At 47.9% G+C, this 17318-nt stretch overlaps 1 protein-coding gene across 4 annotated transcripts in view; it reads left to right on the top strand.

The window, feature by feature from the left end:
* Window positions 1-17318, top strand: part of LOC139747641 (tetraspanin-1-like) — a 245716-nt gene that overhangs the window by 57093 nt on the left and 171305 nt on the right. The window lies entirely within an intron of this gene.

Here is a 17318-nt window from a genome sequence, read left to right as displayed (position 1 = left end):
GCTTTTTATTCTCTGTTCCCTCCTACGTTTTTCTCTCCCTTCATCACCTGAAGTTTATCACCTCCTCCATCTCCCCTGGGTGGATGGAGGAGGGAGGGGGTGGTCGTATCCCAGGTGGGTCGTACGTAAGACGAGAACGGGGACACACACGCGTTTTTGGACGACTCCCACACCACCCCCTCCTCCTTCCCTCACCCCCCAACCTTTCCTCTTAATCCCCCGACACCCCCTCTCCACCCTATTAACCATTCCCACCCCCCCACTCTTCTTCCACTTCCCCCTTCCTGCTCTACCGTCATTTCCCCATCCCATTATACCGTACTTCTCCCGCCCATTACCTCCCCTTTTTTTGTATGAATCCTGTATTTTCAACTCTTTTTATATTCCCACCATCACAGCCACCACCACCACATGACGTTAAACCATTACCACAGTAACACACACTAGCACGCCACACCACTCCACACCAGGCTAGAATCACAACCACAACCACACCACAAGGACCATCCCCTCAGGACTTTGTTTAGATAGCTGTTAGAGAGGTCTTTGTATTGTGGTCTCATAAGCCATTAATGCATCTGTCCATATGATGAGAGTGTCACAAGGGGATGAGCACCGCCCTGCTAACGAGACGAGCAGACAGACACATCCAGACAGACAGACAGAGTGATACGAGGTGTTCCTCTAATGACTCATAGCTGGTTGGCAGGTCAGCAAAACACTGCTGAACATCACAGAGGAGTACAAAGCTGTAGAATACATTACAGTACATGCAACAGAGTATAAGAGCTCCGTAGACTTTTTTTTTTTTAAAGTTTCCGACACACACTTGTGTTCTCTACGGCTTGTTAAAAAGAGTACCACTTCCTCCCTGTGACCTCTTCGTCATAACCACTTCCCGCTACGCCCCTTCAGAATGATGCCACAACTTCCTGGCGTCTGCTGTAGCTTTAAGTCAACAGGACGGAGCGCTGATACCTCTGTGATGTGCGCGGCTACGTGTTGGCTTCGCTACTTTCTTCGACAGCTTTGGTGATAGCGCCACTGCTTTCTTTTCCTTCAGCTTGATCACTCCTTCACCTATATCCTCCAGTAGATTGCCTTCATCTTCATGTATCTCCTTCACCCTTCCAGCGCGACGACTTAACCTTTCCAGCGCGACGACTTAATCCTTCCAGATCGACGACTTCACCCTTTTAGCACGACGACTTAACCCTTGGAGTATGACGAGTCGTGCGACGGCTCAACCTCTTCAGTACGAGGATTCCTGTCGTCGTACTTAAGGATTTAAGTCATCGTACTCAAGGGGGTCGAGCAGTGCCACATCTTCCTATCACCTTCCCCTTCCCTCGTCCCCCTTCTCTCCACTTAACCACTCGACGACGACACCTCTGCCCTTCGGTAACTTTGATTTCCCGCGGGCTGTGGCCATATCTTCGACGGCCCCCTAGCAACCCCCCATATTCGCATACGAGGAAAAACTATTTTCCGGTGTATCACAACAGTCGCAGTGGGACAATAGAACCCTCCATCGCCGACCCTGACACGTTAGGTGATGGCGTGATGGTGGTTGGGTCTGAGCCAGAGGGCTGGTGGTTGATGGGGTTCCTCCTCCTCGGAAAAAGTTGTGACTGTTGATATGCCTTGGGTTTTTAGAGGTCCTCCTCCTCCTCCTCCTCCTCCTCCTCCTCCTCCTCCCCCTCCTCCTCCTTAGTGAGAAATATACGTCTTAGTATACATCATACTTTGATACATCTCTTTAGGTCGTATACTGTCCGTCTCTGTTGTTGCATCAGTGGATCAGCGGTGTTGTCTCCTCCCTCCGTTCGCTTCTTGCTCCCTCAGTATATCATACTGACTGACATTCATTATTTACCTCCCTCCCTAACTCCCTATATTTTTCCCCCCCTACCTCTCTCCCAAGTCCTTCCCTCCCTGCCACACAGGCATGTATTTCGAGTACCTTTAAATCAGAGTGACGGCTTGAAGCGGAGATGAATGGCTGGATGCTAACACCCCTCCCCCCCTTCCCCATCACTTACACCCCCCACCTCCTCCTCTTTACCTACCATCCCTTCCCCCTCCGATCCCCCCCATTACCCTACCCGCTCCTCCCCCCCGTATCAGTGTCCGGTGGGCAGTGGGCATTTGACTGAGGCCCCGGACGCACCTCATGAACTGACCAGCGCGTGCCGGATCTTGTCTGTCAAGCCAGATGAACTTATGGAGCTGTGGAATGTCGGGCAGGGGGTGATGGAGGTGGAGGTGGGGGATATGGGTGTGAGAGATGGGATGGTTCTTGATGGCCATGGGGAAGGGGTTGGGTGATGGGGGTTTAGGTGTCCCCGTGTGGACGTGCTGGTCATTAAATTAATGAACTTCTTACGCTGAAGTTCAAGTTCATGGCTCGGTGCTGCGCGGGAAGGAAGAGCGTCATGGAAATGTCTTCTCCACACATAACTGTGGGACACAGGTGCTTACGAGATGGTTACGGAAGACGAGAAGCGACACTCCATCGTAATATGCTGAAGATTTATTTCCTGACGAGTGTGAATGATAAGTAATCTTTCCTTCTGAATGAAATTCGTCAAAAGACCAAAGATTGCACGTCATCCTGATGTAAGACTACTGCGTGGGGGACCATTTCTAATATAACTCAGGTATGAGGCACATCCTATGGTGCAACGGCGGTAGGAACACATGGCCGTCATGGTCGCTGGTCGATGCTAAACGCATCGCAGTTATCTGTTGAGTCTGCAAAGCTCAAATAAGGTCATGTACATATTCCTGCACAGTAGGTTACATCTGGTGTTACTGTAATGCAGGCACCTGACGGAAACCAAACCTTGACCAATTAGATTGGCGAATCTTCGTATATTTACACTTTCCTCTCAGGCTGTCTTTGTAATACTTTATGACAGCACTTGAGATATTGCCTTGACACAAGATCCTTAGTCGGTCTCTATAAAGGCGTTGGGGAGTTCGGGATGACTCTGACCCCGTTTCTTGACCCCATGAGAGATCCCTCCTGACCCCATCGTGACCCCAGACTTAGGAGGGAGTTCGGCACCACGCTCACGTTGCTACGTTCACTCCTCTACCTCATGAATACCTCACGATGTTTTTGGAGGTCGTCTGCACCTCACTGGTGGGTCTGGGACCATACCATACCTTACGTATACCTCACAATCTTCTGGAGGTCTTCTACCCTTACAGCCAAGTCTAGGGACCTTACCTTGCCTTACATACACCTTAACGATGGCTTCGAAAGTCTTCTCCTTCCACAGCTGAGTCTATAACTTAGGATGGATTCGGAGTCTTTCACCTCTTCTTGTTCACTTTGGCTCTTGGAAGCCGTGGCCCGCAATCCTGCGTGACCCGTACCTCCTCTATATCATCGCTCAAAACCACATAAGTTTACATAATCATACAGTACCCCGCAGTTCGTCACGTCGGCAGAATCGCTTGGATCACCAAAGTGCTTTGATTACAATGGATTATTTTTTTTCTAGAACGACTGTCTACTGGGAAAAAAGATTCCGCTCGAAATGTGGCTTGAATAGGTCAAGGGATGGGTGAAGTGCACATGTTGTATGTAATGGTGTGTCTAACCCATCACCTGTAATAATGAGTTGAGATGGGTGTAGCTTGCCTGTTCTTTATAATGAGGTAGTCCGCTTGTTGCTCGTGATGGTGTAGTCTGCTTGCTGCTTGTGATGGTGTATTGTGCTTGTTACTTGTGATGTTGTATTGTACTTGCTGCTTGTGATGTTGTATTTCCTGCTTGTGATGGTGTATTGTACTTGCTGCTTGTGATAGTGTATTGTACTTGCTGCTTGTAACAGACCGTTTGATCAAGACCGGAGGTACCAGTGGACACTGGCTGCTGACTTGGTTCCTCATTTAGCCCCCATTCGTCTCAGCTGTCACCCATGTCTCCTTCCCTTTCTCTTACTTCCTGTCTACGCCGTTTTCTCTCCACTCTTCCTCCTGGTCTTTCACAAGTCTTCTCCTTTTCATTATTTCTTTCCCCCTCTGCTTCATCCACTCTTATTTTACCCTCCCTTTTTCAGCTTCCCACTGACCTTCTGTCCTGGCAGAATATATGTTTCTGTCTCGGACGATGGTGTCCTCGACATTTCCCGTCTCTAAATTCTTTGCAACCTTTCCATTTCTCTTTCGGTTTATGTGTCCTCCTCTTTCCCTCTTTTTTTTTTTCATTGCTTCGTTCTCTCCATTTTCTGCTAGTTTATTTTCCTCTCATCAGTCTTCTAGCATTTATCTTTCCGCTTTGGCTTTCATCTGTGGTCCATGCTTTCGTTTGACCATTACCTCTTGCTCCAACCTATCCATTTCTGTCCATCTTTCTCTCTGCGCCTCGTTGTCCACTAACATCCTTCTGCTTCACCTTATTCTCATACTTTATCCTCTCTTTTCTCATGATTCTCATACCTTCCTGCTTCTCTGTCTCCAGTCGACTTAGGTCCCCACATGCGTTTAATTTGCCTCGTTTTTCCATATATTCTATTCATACCTCCTCCTCCTCCCCTTTCTCTTCCTTTTTCTTCCTTTTTTCCATTCCTCTTCTTTTTTTCTCTCTCCTTCCTTCTTCCTCCTCCTCGTTCATATCTTTTTAGCCTTGCACCCCATTTTCTTCCTTCACTTTCTGTCGCGCCCGCCCCCTCACCTCTCCTCCACCTTTCTCCACCACCATCCTCGCCAACATCACCATCATCTCCCTCTACCCCTGCTGGCTGCCCACCCACCCTCTCTCTCTCTCCCTCCCCCTGCTAATCGTCGTGTCCTCTCCCCTCCCCCATAACCTCCCCATGATGAGAGTGTTCACAACACAATGTTGAATCCATCAGTGTTCTCAGTCCCTCCCGGCCTCTCCCCTCTCCCCACCGCTTTATCTCTCCCCCTTCCCCCCTGCTCCTCTCCCACCGGGGCTGTTCATTAGAGCCAGGTCCCGCGTGACTGGGTTAATTCTAACCACCCCAGTGGTCGATAAAACCCATAATCATCTTCATTAGCGCCATTTGATAATAACAATTAATGGGTGAATTCATCGCTTTACGTAAGGTATGATGAATTACCTGCAGCCAAAAGCTGATTACAGGAAATACAACAGACAAGGGGGCGATAAATGGATGGCAGTGTTAAACAGTCGTTACACAGGAGCAGACATCAGGTTCGCTAATTAGAGATGTTCGTAGTGGTTGAGATGGGGTGTATACGAATTCGTATGCCTTAAGATAGTGTCACAGGCCTTCTACCCTCACAGCTGGGGTCTGGGATGTAACCGTTCGTGTACCATAGGGTGGTTTCAGGGGGTTTCACCCCCTCACAGTTGGGTCTAGGGCCTTACCTTACCCTACAGATACCTTACGATGATTTTAGAGGTCTTCTTTCCGGTACACAAAGCCTTTAAATATTTCCCTGGTGGGTGACAGTTGTATGTGAGAAGTAGTTACATTGTCTAGGTGTGGCACAGTGCCAGTAACAGCTGTTCAGGTGGATGGGAAATAATATTGGAGGGGGGACTCTTGTAGAAAATTGTGTAATGATATTTTGTCGCATCCGCGTCTTAGTATTTCTTATGTAAAATGATGACAGTAATGTTTAGTGTTTCTTGATGAATCATCTTCCTTTAGTATATTCTCAACACCCATCTCCTCCCACCGACTTTCTTTAGGAAAAAGAAAAAGAAAATAAGGAACAGAAGAAAACAGCGAACATGGATTTTATGACACAGTTGCCACAGCACTTACCATGGACCCAAGCTGGAATCTCTGTGCTCACTTAGCGGTAAGTACAAGACCCCGTCTTAAGGCAGCAGTTCCAGTCGATATCCCCAAGCTGAGATTAGCTGAGGAAAGACAACAGCTCAGCATGATGGGGACGTAGGCGGGGAAAGATGAATATCCGCTCCGCCTCTGCCCGACTGAATGAGAGTGATCAACAGTGCAAGGACATAACAACGGAAAAGTATGGGTAACTTTACAGCCCCAGTCTCGTCTCCCGTGCCAACATCTCCCAACTCCCTGCTCTGGTATCCTTTCTGCCTCTACGTTCATCATAAACTTTTATATTTTCCTTTCCATCTTTCTTCGAATTCATTTTGAGGTTCCGAAAGTCGTATTTTGTCTGGTATCTGTTTTTCCAGTTTTGAAATGATTTCCAACTTCGTGGGTCGCAAGTGGCTCTTGGTGTGGTTGAAGGACGCCTCTTAAGGCTCCGGTCCCACTTGTCTTGCTATCATGAGCTGCTGCACTCCAGCGGCAGCGGCAGCTGTTGCAGCAGCAGCAGCAGCTGTGGGGACGGCGGACAGGAGAGGGGCCGAATGAGGAGAGCAGGGAAGGTGAACAATGGATCGTAGGAGGGAGTGGAGAGCGAAGCGGAGGGAGGAGACGTCGGAAGAGAGGATGTGACGAATGGTAAAGAGACGATCGTGGAAGATATTATTATGAAGCAGAGGAACAGCGTCAGGCTGAGGACTGGGGACGATGACATATCAGGACAGAGCAAGGTAGGTAGGTACCTTTTGCCCTCGAGGGCCTCGTCTTCCACCGTCTCGCAACAATTCGTCTCCCTGACGGCGCCCATGAGTTCCCCAGACGACACAACTTTCAGCCTCCCTCGCCCTTCTTAATCACCTCCACTTTTAAGGACAGTAGAAAGTAAATGTCGTGTTCCCTGTATCCTGACCTCCATTAGCCTACCCAGCTGATGGGTTATCAAGGAGTTCGAGACAGCTATTAGTGCCATCTGGGGGCGCCAGAATGGCGTAGGCTGGTAGCACAATATAACTCCAGCTCCTGCAGCAATTACATTTACATTAACCAGACGCTGGTGCTTGCGATAACCCCGACACCAGCATCAAGATGAACACCAAAGCCAACAACTCCCGACTGTGAAATTAGCATGGGAAGCAACACAAGACCATCCGTAACACTTAGCAGTAATACCAGCAACACTAGAGCTGAACCACGAATAAAGATCGCTCGTGTAGTTGTGAAGCAACACCGCCATCAACACAAATAAACACCATCATCATAATGATATAGACGACAGTGCTTTTGGCAACACAGTGTTGAACACCATCAACACCCACTGGAAGAGTTGCTGATCCTTGTTATATCACGAATCATTGTCAGTAATAAAGTGATATTTAGTGGTTTATAAGATCAATACAAATTCAGTATGAAAAGATTTATCATCAAGAGAAAAGAGACACTCTTCACAATGTGGTGAGGTGACTTCAGTATAGATTACACAATAGGACTTGGATTCGAAGGATTTCCCTTGGGCCAAACTCTTTCTTTGTGGTCACAAACAGTGCCTCACGGTCACCGCCACTATCCCTGAGGCATTTGCCAGTGAGGAAGTCCTTCGCCAGTAACACACTCAGTCGAGTATTTTCATTTTCAGTTCATTAGCTCTTGAGGTCAGGTTAGTTTTTTCCCTCCGCGTGAGCTTCCCCAGGCAACCCTCTTCCTGACGGTGGTCGTCTGACGTCACGTTGACTTCCTGTGGGATGACATCACATGATGAGTGAAGTCCTCTCCCTTAGTGATGTTCCATCAGTAACCTTGGTGAAGATTAGAGCCACGTTGACACGACGTAGTGGCACGGAATTTGAGATTTTGCCTTTGGCTATGAGTCTTTCTCACCCTTTTGACATAAGGTTATGGAGGACATTTTGCTTTATTTAGGACATACCCACGACGTCACAAGTCGAGGTACGGAGGGAGAGGCAGGTGGTGTGGGTGGGGAGAGGGACACGCCAGCATATATGCATGCACACATTAAACACACCCTGGCTACAGTTAATGAACCGCAGGTCCGGATAACTCCGGCGACATATTTTGTCTTGATGTGGTTGTATATTACACCTGGTACTTTACAGTGGAATTTGGACGAACCCGAAGATATGGATATATATTTTTTACCCATAGCCTGGCTATACGTTGCAATGGAATTTTGACGTCTGAAATATATATATATATGATGTCGGTTCGTAATTTGGCCCTACTGTGCTTTACTCTGCCTTTCCTTTGAGGTCACAAGTCACTACTATTTCTTACCATGACGAACGGGCTGCTTGTCCTCCTGCGTCAGTAATGGGGTGATAGAGAGTTCGCCCGAAGCTCTGGAGTGACGCTGGGCCCCTCCCGACGAAGGAGTGGGTCAGGAGTGAGAAACTGGCGGTGTGTGAGGGGCTTTGAACCAGCCTCATAAATCTCATTTTCCACCGGCGGAAATTGAGCATTGTGCAGAACGCGGTTGCTCCCCCTCGTCGTCTTCTCTCCCCTTCCTCCTCTTTTTCCCGTCCTCTTCCGTTTTTTTTTTTTTTTCTCGTCTGTTTATGGTCTTCCTCCTCGGCCTCATGTCGCACTCATTTTCCGCTTTCAACATTTTCGTCGTCCGTGTTTCATTTGTCCTTTTATCTCCTCACTTTTCTCGTCTCTGTGTGAGTATTCTTCTTCGCTTTCGTCGTGTTCTTTTGTCTTTGTTCTTCACAGCTGGTCGTCTTCGTCTGCCTTTGTTCTCCTGATTCGTTACTTTCACCTCCTTTCTCCTCCTCCTCCTCCTCCTCCTCTCCCCCTCCGTCCCTTCTAGATATGCCGTTTCCTTCCCATTTCTTTATTCTTCTCTGATTTCCTCCTTTGTGCACGTCGTCGAGTTCTCTCCCCCTCACCTCTCCCGCCGAGCACCAGCACTTGGTGGTGGTGGTGTGGTGGGCGGGGAGATGGAGTGGCGTCACGGGGGATGGCTGATGTGAAAATGTTGTTGGTCGACGCCACACTTGTGCCACACCCAGAAGAGGGGGAGGGTCCACAGGCTAGAAGGGGAAGGAGGAGGAGGAGGAGAGGAATGGGCAGAGAGGAATGGGCACAGAGGGTGGTGGTGGTGAAGGGGTGTGTAGGTAGTAGTGGCAGTGAGGGGAAGGGGGGCGGCACACATGATAAAGACGGAGGGAACAAGAAAAGGATCTTAGGATGGCATTAGAGGAAGGAGGGAGGAGAGGTCGAGAGAGAGAGAGAGAGAGAGAGAGAGAGAGAGAGAGAGAGAGAGAGAGAGAGGAGGAGGAGGAGGAATTAGGGGTGTGGTGAGGGAGAGACGGGAGGCAAGGTGGAGCAGAAGGGAAGAGAGATGAAGAGTACGAGAGAAAGCCTGAGATAACCAGATGATCCATGAGGAAGACACAACACCTGCTGGAGAACAGTAATAGTGGACCGAACTGTCTAATCTTGTAAAGACGAGGCAGTAGAACCAGAGGACATGGAGAAGGACAGATAACAGGGCACCTGATGGTCCGTAACAAGATTAACTGCTAGAGGACAACAGTATTACCTAGATTAACCTATCTTATTCATAGAGACAAGATAGTAAAACAGAGGGTACCTCCTCAACACACCATTCTCTCCGACAACAGCCGGCTAGAAGATGGTATACATAGGAGCACTGTTTGATGTTTTTAGGGTATACTGCCAAGGGAAATTTATCGCAAAGTGTAGATATTAGTTTCTATAGGCGTCTATGACTTATTTTGAGAGAATGTTGTTTTAGATCACTTGGTCTTTCTTCATAAGCCTTATGTCCGATTAAAGAGATTGGTTTTGTTGCTCTTCCTTGTACTTGTTCTTCCTTTTCTTCATCTTTAATCAAGCATGATGAGAAGTTGTATGTGAGGTCTTCGTTTTAGGTAGTTTATGTATTCAGTTATGGAACCTAACTTTTTGACTGCCTCATTATGTGCAGCTAGACATTGCTCTACGTATTTTAGGTCATTGGCGATTATCTCCTTACAAGGTCTTCTTGTAATTTTGATAATAGCTCACCGGAAGTTTTTATAATGGAAATCAAAAATTTCCATCTCCGAAATGGATTAGTTTTTTTTTTTTCCCCACAATGAAGTCCATATATCATGTCGCTGACCACTCTGTCAGTCTTAGCAAATCCCCTCAGGCGATCATCCTTTAACCGGGCTTTTTATTTCCTAATTTCGTGGAACCCCCACTAATCACGCCCGAGCCAGTCGGGTGTTTCCTCATCCACGATCATTCTCCGCTTTCAGTTTGGAAGCCAGTCAGTCAATGCTATCCACGAGCAGAGTCGATTTCCCGTGTTGTGGACCTCCGTTCTATGTAAGAACCTTTTGTGGGATGCTTTTATAAGAGTCTTTCGGAAATATATGGTTGTGGTGGAGAGGTAGAGGAAGGAGTGAGTGATGGAGGGACTTAAGAAGAGGGGTGGTGGAAGGGTGTGTAATAATGGGAGGGGTACGCTTGGCGGGAGGGAGTTGAAACGGGATCTTGGGAGGGATGGAGGAAAAAGGGAGAGGTAGGGAAAGTATGGAGGCAAGATAGAGAGTGAACGAAGGGGTATAGATGGAGAATACATTGGAAAGCCAGGTAACACATGACCTGATGGTCCGTGACGAGTTATATAACCTACATAGATGGAGACAGGATAGCAAGAGGGACGAAAGGAAGACGATTATGATTAGGGGAGAAGATGAAGGATACGAGTGTGCTGGAAAGGGGATGGAGGGTGGAGTATGCGTGGGGTGGAGATGGAGCCGTGGGCGTGGGAGGGCGTCAGCCGTGGGAAGAAGAACCGAAGCCGAGACAGAAGTTGAGAGAATGTGAGGGCGACTGAATGTAACTTTCGAGCGATTCAATGCCGGGGAACGTAATGAGTCCGCGCGGTACGACAGGAGGAGATACGGCGCGAACGTAAGGGAGAGAGAGAGAGAGAGAGAGAGAGAGAGAGAGAGAGAGAGAGAGAGAGAGAGAAACCCAAGTCCTGGGGTGAAATGAATGAAAATAATAAATATCTGGGAGGTGTTATGGCCACTCAGACCGTCGCGGGGAGGAACGATTCATAGCTTTTATTCCAGACGAAAATTGTGGCCAAGGTTACTCTCAACAAAAGGCTTTTTTTTTTTTTTGCGCAGACCTTTTGTTTGGTGATGACTGGCTTGGACCCTCACCCCGGCCACCACTCGGCTGCTGTTCTTTCGTACTCTTGAGATCATTTGTCGAACCGAAAGCATATTCCATCATGGTGTATGTGAAGGGTCGATAAATTCCCACATTTTCTCTCGGTTGCCGGAGATCCTCTATATGAGATTGGATCAGTAAAGACTGAATGTAAGTAAAGCCGCTTTACTGCACTGCTGATTGCCAGGGATGAATGGGAATTATCAGTGTAAGTTTGATCAGGTCGGGGGCGCTCAGGAGGGACGATGGCGGGTTGCGAGTTTAGTCTTTTGCCTGTGTTGGGGGGCGCCGTGGCTAGCGGCAGACTGTGTGACGCCTTAGTTGGCTTTTAAGTTCACGGAGACAGAAGTATGAGCTGCTTCCATGTCGCTCCTCCGCTGATAAAAGGTCAGGATTAACCTAGAGACCCGAAGCGAAAGTGGTGTATTGGTCTGGCACTTGAGAGCGACTGGAGGTATCAGAAGAGCTTGGAAAGACTCGGTGTGGAAATGTCTGATGGAACCAAGGCTCGCGGCTACCTGGTAGGGGAAAAGAATGAGGGAAGGGATGACTGATGACCCCTGGTGATATTCTGGTCACTGCGGAAGGAACATTGCAGAATCGTCATCTTAGTTTAGTATGGCCGTAAAGATTGCGAGAGCGCTTGATGACAGCCTCGCGGAACAGTTACAGAGCCGTCGTGATGAAAGCGAAATCATAGACCAAACATAGACAAGTTTACCATTGGATATTGTGTGTTTTCATGGCACATAACTCTGTCCCTTGGCTGTAGGTACCCAGAAAGGCAAGTCCTCCCCCTCTTAACATTAATATATGTCACAGAAAAACTCTTCGGTTCCCTCTGAATTTCTCCCATCCGCAGAGGATGACGCAATACGTTCTTTTAAGACCAAGAGCCGAGTGCATGTCGAGGTCTAAGGTCTTGCTTTCTGGTTACGAGGATAAAACAGCGTCAGATGAACGACCAGGATATCACGAAGGTGGATGCCATGTTCCCTAAGATCCATACTGGACCGACTTGAGAGATATGATATCAGTGGTTCGTAGTAGACCTTGAATGGCCGTTGGCCTTAGTCGGTGCTCGCACTGAGGGATGAAAACCCAGCGAGAGGGTAAAGCAAGTGGGTGGATAGCAACGCAGGTGATCATGGGCAGGCAGACGTCCCTGAACCGCGCACAGCTGGTCCCTCTTTACTCTAGCCAAAACTAGTTTGATTCTGCCGAGAATTAAACTGAATTCTCGGAGGAGGGTTTAGGTGGGGGGGGAGTATCTCCAAAGAGATCAGACCTCTCCATCATGGGAGGACTGGAAGAACGTGTTTACAATGTGAGTTGCATTGCACCCTCAAGACTAACTGCTCTGGCCTCCGAGTCTAGGAGGTGGTGGAGACCAGGTTAGTCCCCCCCCCCCCCCCCCACGCAGGAATCCATCACACGAAGACGAGAGTGGTCTGTATTCCGGACACGAGGGGGGGCGCTTGTATGACTGATTCACCTTTGAAATGCCATTCACATCGTATGCATACTCCTCATGACACGCCGTGATGATGTGCGTGCCTCCGCGAAGAGATGTACGGCGCTCCATACTTTACTCCTCCGCAGGTTGCGACAGGAACCTCTTCTGAGCATAAGAATTAGGCGACAATACAGAGCCATCCTACAGAGCTCAAGGCTCTTGCAGCAACTAGCACAAGACTGCAGATCTCCGATTGTGAGGTGGTGGCAAGGATTCGAGTTGCATTTGTCAAACAAGACAAGGAAAGCGAGTCATCCTTCTGTGCCATCCAGGGAAGTGTGGGAGAATGTTGTTTGCAAAAGTTGCCACCGACAACACCCACCTTTCGTCTTTGAGAACCTGATGGTGTGGCCCACACACAAGACAAGCCATACAGGTTCTCCCAGGTCCTCACCTGGACCTAGGTGTGTGAAGGACGTCAGAAACATACTGGAACCTGGTGGCATGACCCAGGAAGTGCCACATGACACCAGGGATGACCAGCAGTTTCTTCTGTCACTGTTGGAGTCACTGGTGTGGTGGACGGAACGTCTTCTTGAAGGGGGGGACTCCTTTTTGACCCCCAGCTTCGCCTCGCTTCGCTTGTGAAGTCCCACTCGACTCGATTTTGCCCTCGATGTTCTCCCTCTCATTCCTGCAGTGCGGCTCCCGCACCTTGGATGATTTCGAGGACATTTCTACATTCTCTTACTGATGAGTCGGTACATAACTTTGATCGTGCTATATACACCTGTAACTCAGATCGTTCTTTTAGTCTATAGTCTTCAAAAAAAAAAAAAGATGAAAAATGATCAAAGTACAACTTCACGTCTGTTTCAAAATAATGTTTACACACTGCAGTTGGGTTTTTGGACTCGAAAATGCCAACTTGTTCACTTTAAGGAACTTTTGACATTTCGTAACAACATCTTGTGAGATCATTGGGTTACATCTTCACCGAAACTTTGGACAAGTTTGTTGTAATGCATTGCTGCCACAGTTGTGACCCCCCTAAGTTACGGAGTGACGTACGATCGCCATTGCTCAGTTGATGTTATCTCTGGCTTTGGCCATCGTTGGTACAACTCCTGTTTCATTTTACGACGTCGTACGACTGCCTGATGTTTGTGAATGTTGGAATACTCCTGATCGTTGTTACGTCCTGCAGGATCGTTATCCTGCTATAGTTTATGGTGGTTACGGCGATACAGTGGACTTGTTACAGCACTGTATGGATAACCTCTAGTCCTCCTTCTTTTATCGAGCTACAGTACTGTATGAATAGAGTAACGCAGACTGAGCCGTTGATATGGTAACGGAGAAAGTCACAGGTCACATCAGGTCACACTGTGTCTTGCCTGGGAGCCGTGTGGGTCGTGGTGTAAACGGATATGTGACAGTGGTTTCACCTTTCACGCTTTTTTTTCCCCTCCCCCAGTTACCAGAGCTCCTTCCCTTGCTCCTGTTTTTTTTTTCATGCATGATGTAACAGTACGCCCGAAGTTAACCATCTTTGAATTCCTGGTCGATTATACGGTTCTGGGTGAGTGCACTTGGCTTTAGCATTCTGCTTGATATAAAGAGTAAATCTAAGGACATTATTTTAGCTTAAAACAGTAGTATGATGAAGAGGGCCCTATAGTTTTAGGCTAATATATTGAGCTTCTATAGATCTTTTGCCTATAGGTTAGTCATGACCATATATATATATATATATATATATATATATATATATATATATATATATATATATATATATATCACTTTAGAGGATGATTGGGACCCAGAATCAGAGGAGAGGTCATAAGTTCCTAATTACCACAAGATCGAAGATGTAGCGACCTGTTTCTCTGACCGTGATGGAATGTCTTGACAAATGATTAGAGAGTCATGAGTAATTATCATTATAATTATGATAAACGTGTAAGGGGTGATAACATGGTAGCATATGAAGCAAAGGGCTTCGTGTCGTTACGGTCGTAACGAATTTCCAGGGCTGGTTAGGTTAGGTTAGGTACAAGGCCTGTTCGTGGTCCGGCCTTGGCTCTCACGTCCGTGGTGAGGGGTCTTTGCCAACACGTCCGTTGTCAGGTCTTCACTCCCACGTCCTTAGTTGGACTTTTGATTTTTACGTTCGTCGTCCGGTCTTCACTCGGCCTGTCCATGAACAACGGTCCTTTCCTCTCACGTCCGTGGCTAGGCCTTCATGGTCTTTAAACGCCCCACGGACGGAAGCGCATCCAACACTCGTCGACAGTACCAGCGACCAGTCGCACCGTCACCTTGACCTGTCGCACCGTCACTTCAACTTGTCGCACCGTCACCTCGACCTGTCGTACCGTCACCTCCTACGCTAAGGCAGAATCACATAATCTCCTTAGCTAATGACCTGAAATCCAGCAGTATCAACTTAATGCGGGAGACTGGGCATGAAGTGGAAGGGTAAACAGACTCAGCTCTGAGCTGAGTGTAAGAGTGTGTGTGTGTGTGTGTGTGTGTGTGTGTGTGTGTGGAGAGAGAGAGAGAGAGAGAGAGAGAGAGAGAGAGAGAGAGAGAGAGAGAGAGAGAGAGAGAGAGGCAGGCTCGCCGCACTCGACAAAGTGTTAAGCCGTTCATTAAAACGAACTAAGACGTTCATAAAACATGATCTCGACTCAAGTCCTTCTTCTGGTGGCCGTTGGCAGAACTAGTGTCACTCTCTGTTTACAGTTTACAAATCGGATTAATCTATAAATCAAGCGTGTGTGTGTGTGTGTGTGTGTGTGTGTGTGTGTGTGTGTGTGTGTGTGTGTGTGCTGGAGAAGAATGGATGGACCTGTTTTAGAAAGATTTAGACACTGACAGGTGAAGGGAGGAGGAGGAGGGGACTGGGTACACCTGGAGGGCAACTGTCTTCCGCTGTTGCCCTTGGCTCGGCTTGGCACCCAGGGGCAGTCATGTCACTCCCAGGCGGTTCAGTGAGGCGTCGGATGCACGACGTCAAGTCATAAATCCAAAGTGGAGGACGTGGTGGTGGTGGTGGTGGTCGTTGTGGTCCGTACCCTACCCTTCCTTCCCTCCCTCACTCCTCCACCACCGCCTACTGTCACTCCGGAGGGCGGGACGCTGCTGCTCCTGCCGCTTCTGCGGTCCTCGCGGATTACAGGTTGTGGGGCAGAAATTATTGTTTCAGTGGCGGTTGTTGCTCGTCTTTTGGCCTTGGGCGTTCTGCTGCTTCTGTTTCAGCTCTAAAGATGATGATGATGATGATTGTGTGTGTGTGTGTGTGTGTGTGTGTGTGTGTGTGTGTGGGAGAACACCAGATGTATTTCATGGATGAGTTGTTGTATAACTTCATTCTCTTAGACTTAATTACTCGACCATTTTGGCGATCATCTCATGTAGCTTTATCTCAGTCCTAGTGCGACTGTGATTTGAGATTTATCTGTCGACACAAGAAACCTTTCAGGAAGTTCCCCAACTCGGATTCCCCCACATAGCTCGTCTTGGAACTTCCTTCGATGTTGATTTCAACACCTGGACCGTAAATTGGCCTTTGGATTTCAAAAAAAAAGGAAGAAATCTAATCCTTATTCATGCTCGTGGCTAAGGGTTTGTACTTCGAGTGGAATGGGAGATGAGGCTATGGAGATGTACTTCGAGTACAGTTTCTTCGAGGGAGTACTTCGAGTAGACTTCGATCTCACTGCAGGTCACTTCTGGGTCAAAGTTCGTGGCTCAAAAGCCTCAAATTTCAGCTGGAGATCCAACGCGATTTGATCTCTGAAAGCGATCTTATTTTACCGACCATACATTGAGGTTCTATATATAGTTCTGATAGTATTTCTCAGTTTTACTCAGCTTCGTGAGGACGAAAGGATATCTTGTGTCATCCGCATTAATGTCATATTTTTCTTCTTAAGTGGCTGTAAGGTTGAATGAATTAGCAGAGAGCCCTGAACTTTCGACTGAACCATCATGCGGGAAGGGGAGGATGCAACTGTGATGCCTCAAGAGGTTATAGGTGAGGCTGAGGGGCGTAACCCCGAGGCCCACCAGAGTTCCGCTGACCTTCAACGCCCATCAGCTGCTGCCAACCACCAGCCGCTCACAGAAAACGGAGGACGGGATGCAATATAAACCCTCCCCCACTTTCTTTTTTTTTTCTTTTTCTTTTGCCGATAATCGTGGTAGATGTTCCTTCACTTCTCCACTTTTTTTTCATATTTCATTCTTATTTCATGAAAAACCCCAGCGAGGGGAGGAAGAAGCGATACATAATTATGGCGGGGTTTTATCAGGGACCGAAATGGCTGCGTGAGCGAGGTAATCCGATCCTTCCCGTTCACACAGATGCTCATTTGTTTGACGGATTCGTCGTGGCGCCTACACGAACGTCGAGTGCATGATGCTCCTCTCATTGCCTTCATTATCAACCAGCAGCTTTCTTATAGTCGTCAGGAATATTGTCGTTTTTAAGAACTTTGTAATTACATTTAAAATTATTTTGCGATTTAGAAGAGTCCTTCATTCTAATACCATTAGACAGGAGCCACTCCCTCTAACACACCCCCAGGCAGCAGACCACGCCCCCCCCCCTTTCATACCACTCTACAACAGACCACTCCCTCTTCCACATCACCCCACAGCGAGCCATTTCCCATCCCACAGTGGGTAGAAGGCCAACCCTAATAGTACACTTGTTGCTGTGAATTGTGTTTACCTTACACTTACTTTCCGTATACCCTACCTTACCTTACCTTACCCTTACGTAAGTGTACCTCACCTTACTTAATCCTCTGCCTGGAAACTTGATGCCATTTCTCAAAGTTCCC

This window comes from Panulirus ornatus, chromosome 69 (assembly GCF_036320965.1).
Source record: "Panulirus ornatus isolate Po-2019 chromosome 69, ASM3632096v1, whole genome shotgun sequence".
NCBI classification, from domain to species: domain Eukaryota; kingdom Metazoa; phylum Arthropoda; class Malacostraca; order Decapoda; family Palinuridae; genus Panulirus; species Panulirus ornatus.
The sequence above is the reverse complement of the archived record's forward strand: the minus strand, read 5'-3'. Positions and strand labels throughout refer to the sequence as shown.